The following is a 17,968-nucleotide window of genomic DNA, read 5'->3' as shown; positions in this document are numbered from 1 at the left end:
TGCTTTTAGCTTACAAAATACTGTATAATTAGCAACTAAAGTGCATTTGAAGCACTCCTAAACTGAGTGGGTTTTTTTAGTAGTCAATCTAGGACATAGTCTGTATACGAAGGAGAAAGATCTTTACTGCTTGACCAGTGCCCATCAGAATGCTGTTAGTGACAGGAATGACTGCCTAGAGCTCCCCATCAAGACTTTTGTCTGCATATTCACACAGGCTTTACTACCTTTTTGGTTTTTTTCATTATTCACTTATGACCTCAAAATGTTTTAGATTCATTAGGGAATGGTTACAGACTTACAAATCTTGATTTCATCTAACATAATTTTTAATACTACAACTCACAAGCAGAAGAGTAATTGAGGGATAATGTCATAATCGACAGAGCCACTAGATAGCGTATGGACACCACACATCAGGTCCCTGTGGCATGTAATAGAGTGGTTCAACAACCACTGGATTTCTCTAAACCATCACCAGTATTCTGATTACAGGAAAGGCTTGCTCCTCTGTCTTCCAACACCATATTGATAGTATGATGCCCATATTTTTATTAGTTTATATCTGTCATAAAATTGACTACAGCTAGGACTTGTTACTGGTAATTAATTTTCATTGTTTAAGGAATCCAAATCGACTTGAAGTGATAGTAAAGAAACCCCCATAGTAATATTGTCATTAAAATGTGTAATAGGAAGCTTTCCAATATAAGTACCAGGCTTGGCCTGACTTCTTGACCATTTCTAGTTGACCTGTGAGAGGGGCCATGAGGTATCTACAGTGGTCTCAAGCAACATTAAAGAGTTTTGGAGGGTTTCGGGAGGACCTGAAGTCTTACTGCTTTTGTATTGTCAGTAAGAGCTTCTGTCACTGTTCTTACAAGGCACAGGTCCAGTATGGTCTGATCAGCCATTTTTGCTTGAGATGATGTTTATTGCTTGTTACTTCCTCTCCCCCATTACAGTCTCACTGTCTGTCCATTGCACCATGAAATAGCTGCATAGTGTTTGAAGTTTTTAGTAAACAAAGAAGGACAAGGATCATTGCATACCTTAGTCTGGATTATTTATTATCACAAGGAATTTGTGTTCTAAACACTTCATTAGTGCAGTTCCTCTATCCACATTAATGGAGATTCATTTTAAGGGCAGTTATTAATGCCTTACAGAAAGTTTATCTGAAGTTACTTTTTTTTAATGATAAATTCTGAACAGCAGCCTAAATCTTAAGTGCCAGTACACACTGTAATTGTCACAACCTCCCTCTGCTGAACAGCAGTTTTGCATGTAGGTAGAGGGCATATGACTCAAAGTCTGCTGCCAGATATGACATTTTACAAGGAATCAGCACTGCAGCAAACATAGTGTCATCTTCTGCCACTTGATCTGAGTGACAGCACTGGATTTCAAGAAGGCAGATGTCAATAAACTCAGAGGGAAGATCTCATAAGAGGCAAATCTAAGGGAAAAACAGATTAGGAAGAGCTGTCAGTTCATTCAAGAAATGTTAATAAGAAACCAAGTGCAACCTATGGCATTTTAGGGGAAAGTAAGGAAATTCAGCAGAAGTCAGCTAATTCACAACCTTTTAATTGACCTCAAGCAGAAGAGAGAGAGAGATCTGTAAAGCAGAAACTAGGACAGCTGGTTGAGAACCCAGCACAAACTCCATTCATGGGAGGGTGTGTGTGTGGGAGTTTATGGAGTTAGTAAAGACAAAATGCACTAGATGCCACTAGCAAAACTTGCCAAAAATAAAAGAAATTTAACAGGTAAGGTGTTAAGAGAAAAACAAAGGGAAGTTTGGACCAGTACTCAATGATGAGGATGTGCTATCAGCAGAGAATGTTAAGGAAGTGGTAGAGTTTAATGCCCTCTTTTTCTCCCTTTTTCATCAATCTTTACTAAAAAGGTCAACAGCAACCAGACAGTGCAATTATTTAGATGGTAACATTTCAGCCTAAAATATGCAAAACTTGCTTAGAGAGTAACCAGTTATGTTAAATGTCTTCCTGAGTCTGAGCCTCAGCAACTTCACTCTAAGAGTCTTAAGAGGACATTGAAGTACTCGCTGCAGATGTCACATATCTTGAATTTATTTTTTTTAATTTAATTTTTGCAAGGCCTTTAGCAGTACTTCCTATAATATCCTTATGAACAGGCTAGTCAACTGTGACCTAAATGAAACCGCTGTGGGAAGGGGCAGGAGGTCAAGTCTAGTTGGATAATTGTATACACAGGGTAATTCCATCAAAACCTATCAAAATATGTGTGTTTTGCAAGGAATTCTGTGGGCCTTGGTCTCAGATCAAGTTTCATTTAATGTTTTCAGTGAAGGCATAGAAGATGGAATATGAAGTATGAGTCTTGCAGATGGAGCAAGGAAAGACTGCAGATGTTACAGATGATAAAAAAATTAGAATTTAAGATGATCTCGATATACTTAGAGAAGTCATCAAAATGGATGGAATACAGTAGTACAAAATGCTTACACAGAAATACTCATCTGTACTTGCAAAACTGTCTAAGTACCACTTCAGAAGAGAAAAGATAGGGTACTATGGTGGAACAAGCATGAATGGCAAAGCCATTGGGATGTCTAAAGGGTCTTAAAGACTACTGAAAGAGTCCATGTGGGCCAATCCTCACAGTCAAAGATTAACCTGGAAGACTGTGAACCCTTTAGTGCACTGTACTTCAAGAAAGAGATGAAAGAATTGGCAAAGAAGATGGGCAAAAATTGACAGAGGTCCAGAAAACATGAGGGAAGACTGTGAGAAATGTGAGGTTTTTTTCTGAAGAAGTAACAACTAAGAAGAAGAAGCAAGGTTAATAATGGTCAACTAAAAAGCTGTTGCAAAGGAACTAATATGTCCTTGATGGAAAGATAAGGAAGAATAAAACATGAAGAAGCATAAACCAAACAGCTTGGGAGATTTAGATTAGTCACTGGACAAAACTTCAATATCAATGATAGCTTGGGATGACATGATTGCAATTTGGTCTCGGGATAGAAGGGTGGAGTTAATGATTCCCTCTAGTGAAAGCCTGTCTCTCAGTGAGTCAATAACTGTCAATAACTCAGGAATCCTATGCTCAGCTCCAGGTTTCAGAGAAATCTTCTCCAGAATCACACAGTCCATCCTCCTCTCTCCCTGTTGTGAGGCCTTTCTCTTTTCTTTATCATATCTGTAGACTATTATGAAGCCAGCCATATTCCAGCTCCCCCCTAATTCATCTAGATGTCAGTTTTACATCTCATCTTCTTACCGTCATAGCCCATTTTCCCTCTTGAAAGCCTCTGAAAACTTGTTCGTCATTTCTGCCTTCCCGTCAGGCAGTTCCTCATTCCCAGGAGACAATAGCCACTGGGAGAGTCCTGCTGCAGTCAATTCTTGTGCTGCATGGCAGAGCAGTCTGCAACCAGCAGCATCCTGCTCAGTCCTGTCAGGGTATGATCATTGTCAACAGCACCTAAGTGCAAAACCCCTCATAGTTTCTACTGAACACATTCAAAATGGGGTTGCCAAGAGCCAGAAGTGAACACTTTGAACCAGAATGGGAGAGAAAAGCCTATCCCTGACTTCAACATAATGCTTCACTTGTGATTCAGGTCCTAGATCCAGAGCACAGAAATACCAAATCTTCTTTAAAAAAACCCACAAACACAACAAACCCCCCAAAAAACACACCAGAAAACCAACACTAAAACGACTGTTAAGTCTTTAAAATGACAAAGAAAAATCCTAGCCCTGTTTTCAGCAAGTAGTCAACTATTTAACTGAGAATATAGTGTAAGAACATTAATACTGAGTAAAAACCAAGGTCCGTCTAGCCCAAGAGCTTGCTCCAAACAGTGGTCAATAACAGATGCTGATGGAATAATAGATAGAGAAAGAATGGTGTCATACTTCTAATTACACACACGGCTCCAGCAATTTGTAGGTCAGGGGCTTTACTGCAGCAACAACAAAACCAACTAAGTCAGGAGATCAGAAAGATCAAGGCTTAAATGTTAAAGTCTGGAAACATTATTAACTAAACCCAAGGTCTCACGGAACATGTCCCATGTCCCATTGTCAATGGTACATGCTGGGCAGACCTGACTGTTCACATTGCTCTGCTATAACCTTCAGTACAAACTAAGGGGGTGATGCAGTGGGTGAGTGATCCAAGGAGAGCACAATAGTGCAGTGGCATAGCTCAACTATACTGTTTCCAGATTTCATGTTCTTTTTAGAGTGAGAGATGCTGAAAATTGTCTAATGAATGTTTGCTTCTGGTTTTGGTCACAGTTCAAGAACCATCTTTAAAATGATGCAATTATGAGAAAGTTCTAAGCACATATTTTGAAATAAATCCTCTTTAAAAATAGAACACTGTGCCTCAGAACTTACTTTGTCATAAAACCAGAAATAAACCACAAAACACATATGCTGAAAAATAATATTGACTTAAGTCTCATCACGTGTGGCTCACGCCCATCAGAGACTGACATATTGGCACAAATCAGGGCAGGTGTGAATTTTTTGACACAGGAAAAAACACTGAGATGAGTAGAATGAGCTTTGAATGCTGTAACCTTTGGAAGAGGTCTCCAGGGACTGTGCAGAAGGGACTGTAAAGCTATGCTGTCAGCTTCAGCATGGATTGCAGTGTGAGTCAGGAAACACATAAGTGAGGATTTTAGACAGCAGTACCTGCAGATAGGATGAGTCTCAGAGAAGAAACATGTCTGTTTAGAATGCATGCAGAGTTGTTTAGAAACCTGACACATGACACCATAAATTTATGAGCACATTGGCACTGACAAGTTGAGTTAAGATCTCCAAAGAGCACATAACACATATACGTACACACACTGAGGCAGGAACCACTTTCAATAACCAAATAATTCTGTCACCAGACAGCCTAAAACTATTCAAAGGCACAATTTCTAGCCAAGACCAACAGATCTGAAATATTTTTTCAATCTCTAGTCAAATTAATTTTGAGGATATGACAAACCAAAAAGTCTTTAGGAAACTCTCCAAGCAGATGATCTCATTTTTTTTAGCCATCATCTCTCTTAAACACCTTGACCAATTTCCTTCAACTCTTCCAAAAAATCGGTCCCAGAATAAGATTAGGCCTGTGAAGCTGTAGGAGAATAGGGCTGATTTTGGCAATGTGAGGAACAGGAATAAAATAAAGTTTATAATGAAAACTTAAGGACATCTGCAGTTAACTGAATACTGTTCAATGGGATCTATATAATGCATGATCTTTCCATCGTAGCAAAAATATAAAGTACTTTTATTGTCACCAAGGGAAAAGACCACTTCCTCCATATGAAGTCCTACCTATGAGCCAAAAAGATCTGCCAGGTCATGCAAGTATTTTTGCTTCCTCCCATTAAAATGTTTATAGGATCCAGATTAATTTCCTAAAGTCTTGGCTTAAGGATCTGCACAGTGTATTACACCATGCTGGCAGTGCAGAATGGTGAAAATTTCTGACTGCAGATGTACCTCTACCACTGACCTTATTAAAACTGCAGCATGGCATTGACATACTGAACTAGCATTAAATGAGCCATCCAAGTTACTGGTAACACCATGGCACTGCCATAACAGAACACAGCACACCTGCAAACCCCCCTGTAAAGCAGAGCAGTCAATGGCCAGCTATTGTTGGCAGGCCATACAGAACACTGTCTTCCTGAGATAATGCTACTGATTGGATCCAAGCTATCTAGTTTAATGGGAATTCAGGTTTGTCAGAGCTCTAAATCATGTGAGGGTCCAGTAGCACGGGTAGTTAAATGAAAGCATTCTGTGTGGTTGTAAAGTCTGCTTCTAGATACTTCCTAGCCAATAGCTCCTACAATTCACATTGATGCCCAGCTTGGGAAAACATAGCATATACAGGTTTTACTGAAATCTGGAAATTTTCCGGGTTGGATAATGTTAAGGAAAAACTGCTCTAGGGACCTTACATAAGTCTTCTCAGATTCCTGTGACAGGTAGAGGTTCTTTCTAGGTCCTTGTAAAGCTCACTTAATAAAAATATCTATAGGGAATGAGAAAGGGTTATATAGGCTGCAGATCAGAGAGGATGTTTTCACCCAATGTGGAATTGAGCTGTCATCTGCAGATACTACTCACAGAAATACATATCATCCTCAAAGTTACATTAGGTCTGTTAAACCCCACCTCACTCCTGACCCACACCCATGCCACTTATTTCTTGTCACCAAATGTCCTCCCAACACAACCACCTCACCCCGGGGACAATGCTGTTGTACTTTTCAGCCCAAAAGCTCTTCCTGTTGACCTCTGCAGTACTGTTTGGAAATACAGAGGAAAAAATACCAACATTGATTCAGTGGACCAAATAAAAGCCATTCTAAAAGCTGCCAAGCTAACTGACCTCCAGGATTTAGCAACATCAGCCTGGTCCTCAGACCAGCACGTAGATCTGAAAATCTGGTCCTAATCCTATATTACAGGGATTGCTGGTCAGAAGTATGACAACTGGACAGCTGTGAAGAAGGAAAAGGGTGAGCAGAAGACAGCTATAAAGCCATAATACCATGTGCTAAAACTTAAGCCATTTAGATGCCATCTTCCTGAACTGTGCTCCCTGGTAGCATAATCTCAGCCTGCTTAAAATAACTTCTGTTGACAACATGGACTACAATATGGAACTAAATATGTCAGTGGACAAAGTACAACCTCAAAAGACATTGGTCAGTTTGCAAAAGGTTACAAGTGTCAAGAATATCTAGCAAGTTGACAGCCTTGGATATGGAACCTCTTGCTGTTTAGCAGCAACTCTAACTTCAGCCTGAGCACAGACCACTGGGGAGCACATAACTCCAGATGTTTTTCCTGCTCCCTCAAGAAATGAGAAATGTACAGCTATTCCCTGAAAACTTGTGTTCAAGCGACTTTTCAGTGATACATGAGCTTGGCAATGCCATGACTATTTATCTAGGCCCTTCCACACAAAACTTCAGTTTCTGGTGACGTATGGCATGGGAAAATCTGGCTCAAGCAGCTGAAGTCTGGCAAAATTATAAACAATCAAAAAGAAGGCCTTCTAATGGAGACTGTTAGACAGCATTAGCTATTGGGCCACTGTCATCATCACAGCCGGAGAATGATTTAATCTGTCAGTTATGTGAGCACTAGGAGTGATGAATAGGTCTTTGTGTTCATTCACAGCAAGTATGTACCCAGAATGACATGCTATGTGGTGAAGTTTTTTTTTGTCTGATAGTCCACTGGATCTCTAAAGAGCTGGGAATTTGCACAACACGGCTATCCAAAGCAGTGCCACAAAAGATACCACCTGTGTTCATAAAGAGGGATTCCCAATGTGGTTGACTAGTGCGCTTCTTCTCCAACTTGTCCATCATTTTCCACACAACTTAAAAGTCCCATGTCAACAAAGTTGCCCAGTTTTTGCCTCAGTTTTAGCCATTCCAGATGGTCACACTTATAATCAGGGTGGCACAGGGGCACAAGTGCAGCTTGTCCATGACTCCAGCACCTGGTACCACAGCAGCCACAGGGCTTCTCTGCAGAGCCATGCCACTTAGCCCTGCCAGGGCTACACTAGTAGCCCAGAGCTTTTGAGTGACCACACTCCCATTGGTGCTCATCTGTGCTGTCAGCATGAGGAGCAGAGCAGAGGCACAGGGCTGCCAAAGAGATTCCTTTGCAGTTTTCTGACTTCTTTTGTTGCTGCAGTAGCACAAACAGACAAGAACAGGGCCAGCAACTCATATGATGTTTTTACCTGGTATAAATGAGAGTAGAGTATGCTCTATTACCTTTCCTTAACCTTCAATTAGCAGCTGGACCTGGGGTCCCATCAATCTTTACATGGGAGTATCATGAAAGATTTGAATGGTGTTGCCCATCCCTACCAGAAAGCAAACTAAACCCCAGGCAGAGGACTGTCAAATCTCGCTCCTAACTTTTATCTTATCTGACCTCTGCAAAAGAAACTGTTGAAGTTCTGGCAAGCCATTTTAAGTAGTCACTTAAATCCATCCCTGTTCAGTGAAATGACAGGAGTGAAGTGCTTAGAGCCAGGTGTGTGCTTAAGTGTTCCACTGAAAGGCATAAACCTTGAACCAAGGCAGTTTTCAGAGAATGGGAGATAAGGGAAAGCGGGAATGTTCACCTACAGCCATTACTTCTGAAGGCACACAAAGGAGTCTACTGTCCAATGAGAGTGAAGCCAGATGCATTTGGAAACCACCAGACCAGAAATGAAGTTAAACCAGGACACTAGACAGGGTAGCGTTTGCCATTTAAACACGACAAAGAAAGACAATGCAGTCCCATACCTGTAAAGATGCAAGTCACTTCAGGCAGTTAATAGGTTCATTGAACAGCCATCAACCTGGAAAATTACAGAGAAGGTACCAGCTTCTCAGTATGTTGTGTGTTCTCTCCTTTTGATAGATGACTCCCAGAAGTCATGTGTGATTTTCATAAGGCGAGATAATAAGCTGTCAGTCAAAGGAAGACTACAGTGAACCACAGAAAATCATCATGGTCTGAAAATCAGAAACATGCCAAACAGCAAAAACAATTTCTTTCTTTAAAAATAAAATAAGGGAGTGTTTTAAACAAGCTAGCTTTGGCTTAGAAGTAATATTTAGCCATCAACAAAATAGGAAGAAAGTATCTATTTGTGTGATTGCTGAGTGAACAATACACAGTACATCTGTATACCTTACCTAATATGTCATATACGTTTTGAATCTCAATAAATATACTTATTCACATATTTACTTACAGAAGTGACAGGGAAGACTTAGATGGTATCAAATCCTACGAGAACAGGACATAATTCTGAACAAAAAATGAGGTAACTCGTGTAACCCTTGGCCATGGCACCACATGGGATGTGCTAACAGGATGGGATGTGGGTCTGGCTCTGTGGGGCCCATGGCCAGGGCAGATCTGTAGGCAGATGGAGCCTGGCCCTGCTGTGACATCTAGCAATGGGGAAGAACAGGTTTTTCATGGGCAAGAGTGCCAGGAGAAGAAAGAACCAACTTGAGCCAAGCAGTGTCATCCTCCCCTGCTCCACTCTCACCCCACTCTGGGGCTGTCCGTGACTGCACTTCCCAAGGGACTAGAGGAGGAGGTTGGAAAACTGAGACTATTGCTGCCTTCTCAGCACATTATTTGCCTTGAGGAGGACCAGACACTAGGGTTTACTCAGGTGGAATACCCTGCATGAGGCCTTCATGTATTGTTTTTTTGGTTTGTTTTTTTTTTTTTTTCCTAGAGAGAGTCAAAAAATTGTCAGCAAGTGACAGTTTGGGTTGCTGGGCTTTAGTGGCTTTTAATTTTCTCCCCTTGGTGATTTGTGCCAACTGTTACTTCATGCATATGGAACACACAACTTCCAGCCTTTTCTCACTGGTATGAAGTAAGAGTTTGGCACGTGCTGAAAACTACAAACAGAAATTCACTCACTCTCTCCCATCTTTAATGTCAATACCCGCCAGTAATTATTTGGAGAATTAAACACGTAGTCATCTTGCCGTCACCTTAATTCTCCACATTAAAAAGGGATTATATAACAAATTAGGCTGATTTAGTCTATTTTCTAGGGACTTACCCACTGGTTCACTCTTTATTAAATTAGCAAAGAAGCCTTTGGCTTTCAGACTTATTATGAAATCCTTCCCAAGCTGAGACCACCGGTGCTAGGAATTGCTGAAGTGCTTAAACTGCTCTGGAACCACCTCCTTGGAATTTACAGAGCCTGAACTCCAGCTGACCCACCAAGAAGAGAAAACATGCGGGTAGTCACTTGTAATCTGATCTTCCGACGTTTGCCTTCCAGTTTAGAAAAAGCAATCCCCCAATTCACCAGGGTCATAGAGTCTTCAGACTCTTTCCTATGCTCGTTTAAATATAACCCAGGGTTCAGATCTAGGGTATGTGACAATGGTGTCTCTGCTAATTCTCTCTCTAGTGATGGCTTAGCGGGAAGCAGCAGTTGCAAAGCACAGCTGGATGCCTTTTCACCAGTTGTGCAAGAATATCTACATCACCCTCAGTGATGGGGATGTCTGCTGACCAGAAGGGTAAGTTGCAAAGACACAGCTTGTCTTATTCCTCCTCAGCTGACTGTGTGTTGGAGAACTAACGCTTCTTTCATAAAGAATTACACAGCATGAAGTCTGCTGATTGCCAGTCATCTGAAGGCCTGATGCAATGCCCACTGAAGCTAAAGGCTATTTTTCTTCTGCTTTTATAGGCTTTGGATCATTGCCTTACTCAAAACACTAAACCTTTGAGTATTCTGGGCTTTAGGGTCAAACGCCCTTACTTTCTGCATTCTTTGCTTTTAGCTGTAACAAGTCCATGTCACCACCACAATGACAGATTTGATGGCAAACAGATCTGTGAATCAGCACAGAAACAATCATGTACTCCTGTTTTTTCTCTTTCCTCTCCTCAACTTCTCCCTTGAGAGTTTAAACCCAGCTGCTCCAGATAGGCCATTCATTGGAATTGTAACTTACTAATTTTAAGCAATAATTTCCACGTTTCTTATAAAAGAAGTTGCTTATCTATTTTAAAGAAAAATGCCTCATAAAAACAGAAAAAGAAAAAAGAATATATATTCTGATTTTTCCAAGACTAGACAGTAATTCTGACCTCCTGTACACTTCTCATTAGTTCGAGCTACATGCCTTTGAAGGTGTTCCTGAAATGCTTGTGAAAGATGTTGGCCTGAAATATGGGGCAATTGAGCTCACCCATTTATGTGCATCACTTTTACAGCAGGGGCAGGGAAAGGGTGTCCTGTCCTCCCTGTGTTTGCAGCACTTGCCTGAAAAAGTACTAAAGGACCAGTTGCTGATGACAGCTCCAAGTGCTGCCCACCATCAGGGTTTTCACACAACAGATGTGCACTCTTGGGTACTTCAGGGGGTGGTTAGGTGACCATAGCTTTTGGTCACTGCTGGTGGCACTTGTTCTTCACTAATGATCCATCCCTCACTCAGTAGATAAATCAGAATCTGAAGAGAGAGGAAAATAAAATCCCTTGTTTTCAGAGTTACTGATACTCAGTTGATTGTGACAAATAGACGTTCTGGTTAAATCTGGCCTATATACAGAGAACTGATCTTGACTGGCAAGGTTTGGAAATGACCACAGTGGGTCTAAAAAAACCTCATTCCTCTTAGTTTTGATTTCTGTCATTCTCTGCTGTGTATCTTTTTTGCCCATGCAGTCACCTCATGACTTGTTAAACATACTGCTTTGAGAAAGCTCAGTTAAGGAAAATTCAATATAAAGCCACATTTTTTTCCAGTAGCCTCATGCTCTACCACAGTTATAAAATAATTGTGTTTATCCAGCTGCAGAAATTATCAGTAATGTTTAAACAGCATTGAAGTTTCCTACAAAAAATGTTTATGAGGGGTGCTTTTTTTTTATTTTATGAAAATCTGATTCTGTCAGATGCTTTTTTTTACTCCCAACAGCCTCTGACTTAAGAACAGCTAGGCATTCTCATGGGAGGAACATACTGTACCATGTCTCAATAATCATTAGAGTAATAAAGTCACTCGAAGGGGAATTAATTGATCCTAAAATTGCATGCAATTATTGGACAACTAAGTAATATTTCATCTGAATTTGTTCACAGTAAGAAAAAACTATGTGTAAACATGCTGAGATTGAAACTGTGTACTTCTTAAGGAGTCATTTTATACAAGCTATCTGCTTGTATAAAATGAAAAAAACAGCCGTCAAGTGACCACCCACATGGGTAGCAATAGTGGTTCTATTGAAGAGATCTTCACACTCAGAAATGAAAGAATTTGCAGCAATTTTCCTTCCAATCATGCTATTACATGCAGTGTGAAAATAGCATATTTCAAAATCTCTCCCATTAAAACCTAAAAGCTTCTACCCAGTCAGAGTGGACATAGAAAATAAAGAGGCTATCTTAAAGAAATGGACAGGGATAAACAATCTATTTCTATAGAAAGGATTTCTACACATATCAAAATACTGACTCAATATTTTGATAATGTACTTTTTTTCCCCCTCATTTTCTTACACTTCTTCACGATTTTACAGTGCTGATTTAAACATCTCCAATTCTGCAGCCTGATTTATCGTGATCTATATGTAACATGTCCCAGCGGAGATGTGAACTACATGCTCCCCCTTTCCAATACACACAGCTTCAGTTCAAAGTGCAGCAGCTTCTGCTTTTCCACTGAGTATTTTTCCCTTGGTCCCCAGTGTCAGGCAGTATTGTAACACTTAAATGTGATACTGCTAATATTACTTAAAAAAATGTCTCCTGTTCCATAAAATATGCTAGTCCTGTAAAAGTGAAACTCTGTTGGAATATTGATGACTCAAATGGGTGCCAGGCAATCAGACATTGGCAGCTTCTGCAGAATATTTGTGACCTTCAGTTTTAGTCCAGCAGCATGGACAGAGTGGTGTTGCATTGGCAAGCCCACACACTTGCCCAAAAAATTTAAGCTCTTCCCCTAGTGCAGTTACATGGGATTCAAAACACCACAGACAACTTCTGACCTCTCCAAGCAGTGATCACCCCCAATTATGGCATTCTGCAAACTGGGAAAATAAACAAAGAAAACTAAAGAAAACTGGGTTTATAAAAAATACAGTAAGGGATGTACCCGGAGAGGTTTCATGGAAGATCCTTGCATTATCCCTGTTGGCAGCAAGCAGAACTTGTGTTGTAGGGCTTCTGGGCTTGGGTCTACAGGATTGCTACAAAACACCGGAGCGATGCCTGCAGCAAGAATAGAAAAACAACTCAATAGTACATAGGAATGAAAATAAAGAGAATGACAAGCAGATTTAAAGAGCGCAATGTCAAGATGAAGACAGGGCATTGAAAAAATGGAAGTAGGAAACCCCTTCAAAACCATAAAGTGCTAAAAGATTCATTCAGAAGTGTCTCCTCCAAAACAAAATATTCCTATTGCCCCTCTTCACTGACATGGACATTTCCATGGGGTCTGGAATCTGATCTGGCACATCTAATTAACAGCTTATAAAATTTATTTACTAGAACAGTACACGATGGATTTTAGATTTTAGATTAGTATTTTGTACTATGTCTTTTAGATGAGTATTTTATTTTTTCCATGGAATTCAATAAAGTCATGCCAGCAGAAAACTTGGCTTTGCATTCACATAAAATATTTTATCCTAAAGAACAATAGAAACTGCAATCAGATTGCATCACTTTATATTGTTACAAACTGCAATTAATCTGTTCAGACTGAAAAGCCATATGAGTTTTTTACTGAAAGGCATTTCATTAAGTTTCTCAGTTGTTTACATGTAATGCAACATGACAGGAATTTGTGTGGAGATGAGAGAAAATGAGCTATTTGACATTAACTGTTTGGAATCCTCTCTATAGCTGTTTACAGTCTGCAGTGTATTGGCAGGGCTGATTACATGGATAAGTGTAGGATTCGTAGGAGGATTTCTCATATTGAGTTGTTCTTTAAGGAACAGTTGGTGAAAACTCACAGTGTCTTTAGGTATTCAGGTCTAGCAAAGTGAGCATTAACATCATTAGTTTCTAGCAAGAGCAAACAATAAACCTAAAAAATGGAAATACATGAATTGTATTAAGCAGGACAGGTAAAAAGTAATGTGATTCACACTTCCTGTGTGAAACATTGAAGTTACCTCCTCCAGTCCCTTTATTGTGGGATGCCGAGATGGGTGACGGGACTCCTGCAGAATGTCTGGGCAAAAATGATCAGCTGGGCACCACAGGTTCTTAGCTGTGACCACAGGAGATGCTGTGCAGAAAGACAGGGAGTAGGAGATTTGTGTTAGGCAGGTACAGAAGATCTGCCACCATGCCTGTACAGTGACTAGCTGATGTTAGCTTGGATGTAGAGAGTCAAGGTGAGTATAGGCTCTAGGCTTTGTGCTCAGACCTGGGCTGTAGGCAGGTTTATCCCATTTAGCAAAGTTCCTTCAATTGTGAAATTTTTTATATATATATTTTTTTTTTTTTTTTGGCAGGTTAGCCTAGATAGTTACTTAGTTAGAAACAAAGGGGAGAGGGAAATCTTCTCTCTCCAAGTTTCAGGAAAACATGAATCCTGAAAGTTCAGGAAACATGAAGCAATTAAAAAGGTCCAAATATTTACTTATCTGTTTGTTTTAAACTTCATACTTGGCAACTTTCAGACAGCCTTCTGAACTGGGAAAGAATTAGAAGTTTGGGAATGAGATTTTTGAATGTCTGAGATGCTTTGGGTCAAAAATGAATGATGGTCTTCTATGCCAATTTAGGACACCTCAAATAAATAGCATCAGGGATCAGAGGGCAGATATCCAACATTTGCTGTCACTTTACAAAGCTTTAAACTTAGTACTTGAAATATTGAGAACCCTATAATCATCAGACACTTTTAAAATCTTCATTTAAAACTTTTTCTGTGTCAGAGAAGAATCATTTTCCTTTAGAGATGAACCTCCCCATCATCTGGGAAAGTGTGTTTGATGATGGGAAAGGAGGAAAATTCATTAGACTAATCAAGAACTCAACTGGAAAACGTGAGTTCATTCTCAAAAAAAATAATATGCTTGTGGAAATCCAGCTGAAACTTAGGGCATCAAATGAATCAATTTTGGAAGAGGAAGAAATTACATTACTGGTGTTAAAAAGACAAGTCTTGAGACAGATGTCATTATTTCTTCTGCTGGCAGAGATGGTGCTAAGCAGTGATGAGAGCAGTCATGCTTGGCAGGTCCCACTCCTCTGGAAAGTTTTGAGACTGCTGCTGAGCACAGAAGGATGTTGGGATGTCTCTGCCTATTCCAGCAACCCAGCTACCTATCACACAGACCTCCAGGCTAGTGGCCTGTGCCCAGTAGCTTTGCTATGAGACTGGATCAGTCATTGGCACGCTCAGGGATTTGCTCAAGACACAACCATTGCCTGCCTTCACCTGGGAACCCTCCTGGTGCAGGGGCTGAAGGGTGACATGGTTTGCCTTATTTACTTCCATTGTTTGTATTTGGAGAGCTGAATTGGTTACCAGATTTTTTAATGGATTTGCTTTTATTTAGGACTGATACACAGCACGTATTGCTCACCATCCTCAGCAAAAAAATGTACTCCAAAGCACACAGTTGCCTTTCACTGGAGATGGATTCCCCCATACAGAAGAAAATATGGAAATCTCAGAGGGAACCACAGAAAGAAACACAAACCACAGAGAAAAAGTTCTGTTCATCTCTAAACTGGTTGTCCCTCAATTAGGTAATTAGATCTGTAACATACTGAAAATGGCTCTACAAATATAGCGAGATAACTCCTCCCCATGTCTCAGACTCTGAAAGAAGACAGCTTCAGTAAAGGCAGTGGAAAATTATTAATAAAAAAGGTGATTTATGTGCTACTCTTGTTTCTTTGCCTAGCTCATTCTTGCTGTTTGACTGATGTGAGTTACAACAATTGGATCTGTAAGTATAAATATTTCGTGCCTGCTTTGAAGACTGAGTCCAGTGAGTGAAGACCAGTGAATTTATAAGGCATATTCAAGCTAGTCTGTAAAGACAAGTTTATGAAACTATGAACCTCTGGCAAGCATCTGCATCTGCTCTGTTTACTCAGATAACACAAGAGAGGCCATGCTACTAAAACACATCATAAATGAGTTACTAAATTAAGTCATTCAGCCCAAGCATTAAGACTGGTAGTGATTATATATTGGTTTATTTTATTAATGTAGGCAGTTACCTCTCTAATAGAACTCAGATGAGGATGTTCCTGCCAGTAATGTGAAAAATAATAATCTCTTTAAGTTCTTACTGTCTCCTCCCTTTTCACTATGTATCTGAAATGGCTGAAATCCAATGGCTTCTGAAAATGTAACCTCTAAAACAGTGCTTTCATAAAAACAAATTAAAAAAACCAAACAAAGTAAAAAAATCCCCTGACAAACTAAAAACACTTGGATTGTACACAATACCGTGAGAAAGCTTCTCTCTAAATAGTTCCTCTAGCAAATATAATGATGGAAGGAAACAGAGTACATTGAACAAAACCTATCCCATGTTAATTATGTTGGGTTTTTTCCCTCAGGAAAGAGTGTTGGGTATGTGGCAGAATACAAACAGCTGAAAATGAAAACTGCAGAACTGGAATCTTGTTAGTCTCTGCTTCATGTTTAGCCTTTCCCTCATGATCTGGGAAGAAATGGCAGTCCGTGTAGGAAACACCATGTCTCTGCCAGGCTGTGCATGACAGGAGTGATCAGGCAGTGTATACACATGCACTCATCCATTCCAAGGCAAGAAAATGTTTCTGTGGTACAAACATACAGGCAGCTGCTACAGCAGTCTGAGGTACTGATTTTGGAACCTCCAACCTCCTATCTATGCTATGGGTGTGCAAATGAAAACACACCTCCATTAAATTCTGTATTTTGAATATAATTGAAACAGAGATTTTTGTCCAAATTAAACTACAGCTGCCCCTTTGTTAGTGGCACTTATCTACCTAGATAATGAGAAGTCATCTTCTTGTTCTTCAGCTATAAAAAGCTGCTATAAGTACATAATATGGTTAACAATATTATTAAGTTAAACTTAATTCCAGAAGTTTTGAGTCTCAATTTTGAAATGTTCTGTGACATATCAGAATTCTAGTCATATCATAGTATGAATTATGGGCATCACTGGCCATGTTCCCACATAAAGCAAATAAAATACCAGAGCTGTTCCTTGAGTTTTGCTTTTCAGCAGGGAATACTGATGTAAACAGCAATCCATTAATTTATCCACTGCAACGTAGAGCGTTACCATTGCAATGAAGAGCCGACAGACAGCTTTGTCTCCAGAGAATCCCTCAAGAATGCTCAGAGCATTCATTTTGATCCATCCCACTGCCATTTGCTTGAAGCTTTTTCCTGCAGACCAAGTTTCAGCTGGGGAACTGGAGGCTTTGAAAATTTGGGTCAGAGCATGTATGAAAAAGCCTTTTTACAGGAACTAATCTCTTGCCCTGGTTCAAAGCATCATGAAAAGTTCAAAGGTATCATCTGCCAGTACTGGATAGGATAAATACCAGCATTTATTAGTGATATGAGTCAGCAAATAATTTCTTGCCTTGCAGAGCCAGAAAGTTCACAGCTGTCAGGTTCCCCATAAAATTTGACATACAGTCATGAAATACACTGAATTCATCAGTGACTCCAGTCTAGTCATGAGTCAGATACTCACACTACCCCTACCCTCAAGCATGATAGCTAAGGTCTTTCCATTGCCAGCTGTAGGATCTGACTCAAAATCACAGTATAATTCAGGCTGGAAGGGTCCTACATAGGTTATTTGGGACAACTACTTACTCAGAGTAGGGCCTGCTGAGGTCACATTTGTTCTTGACTGATATCCAGTCAAGACCTGGTTATCTCCACGGCTGGAGATCCTGCAGACTCTCTGGTCATTGATTCCAGTGCTACATCACCCTCCCAGTGAGAAAAAAAATCCTAACAAATGAGAATTTCCCACATTGTGCTTGGTGCATTTTGTCTTGTCACTATGTTCCTCTTAGAAGAATCTGGATTCAACTTTAAACATGGGCTAGTTTCTCTAGTTGCTTCCAAGTCTCCTCACATTCTCCATTCTCATACAAACTGCTCTCTCTCTAAAATATTCGGGGCAGATGACCAGGTTCCTCCTTGCCACTACCCCCATTCATGATTTGCAGTCTTCCTCCATTCCTCACTGGAGCCACGCTCACTTCATTACATAGACCAGTGAATGAGTTCAATGCTGAATCAGAGACCTTGTCTTCTTTTAAAGAAGTCAGACAGTCAGCAATGCTCTACAACAAGGCAAGCCTTTCTGAAACAAATGTACGTGTCTAGTCCACTGGGTAGCAGGATCCAAAGTTCCTCAGGCCAGAAGGCTCA

The 17,968-nt window shown here is 40.2% G+C and overlaps 2 long non-coding RNA genes across 2 annotated transcripts in view; both read right to left on the bottom strand.

Annotated features, from left to right (window-relative positions):
* Positions 1 to 10,086: 10,086 nt before the first annotated feature.
* Positions 10,087 to 13,708, bottom strand: LOC113946497. Its single transcript, XR_003527455.1, has 3 exons — positions 13,560 to 13,708; positions 12,692 to 12,807; positions 10,087 to 11,044 (listed from the first exon to the last, which is right to left on the bottom strand). It is a non-coding gene; the product is annotated as an uncharacterized LOC113946497 (long non-coding RNA).
* Positions 13,709 to 13,737: 29 nt separating this feature from the next.
* The window catches only part of LOC113946496, a 29,765-nt gene continuing 25,534 nt past the window's right edge, over positions 13,738 to 17,968 (bottom strand). The window contains exon 5 of the long non-coding RNA XR_003527454.1: positions 13,738 to 13,837. This is a non-coding gene — a long non-coding RNA (uncharacterized LOC113946496). The remainder of the gene's footprint in view (positions 13,838 to 17,968) is intronic.

The sequence above is a fragment of the Corapipo altera genome, unplaced genomic scaffold (assembly GCF_003945725.1).
Source record: "Corapipo altera isolate COAL_440 unplaced genomic scaffold, ASM394572v1 48b, whole genome shotgun sequence".
NCBI lineage: Eukaryota > Metazoa > Chordata > Aves > Passeriformes > Pipridae > Corapipo > Corapipo altera.
This window is presented reverse-complemented; position numbering and strand designations above follow the sequence as displayed.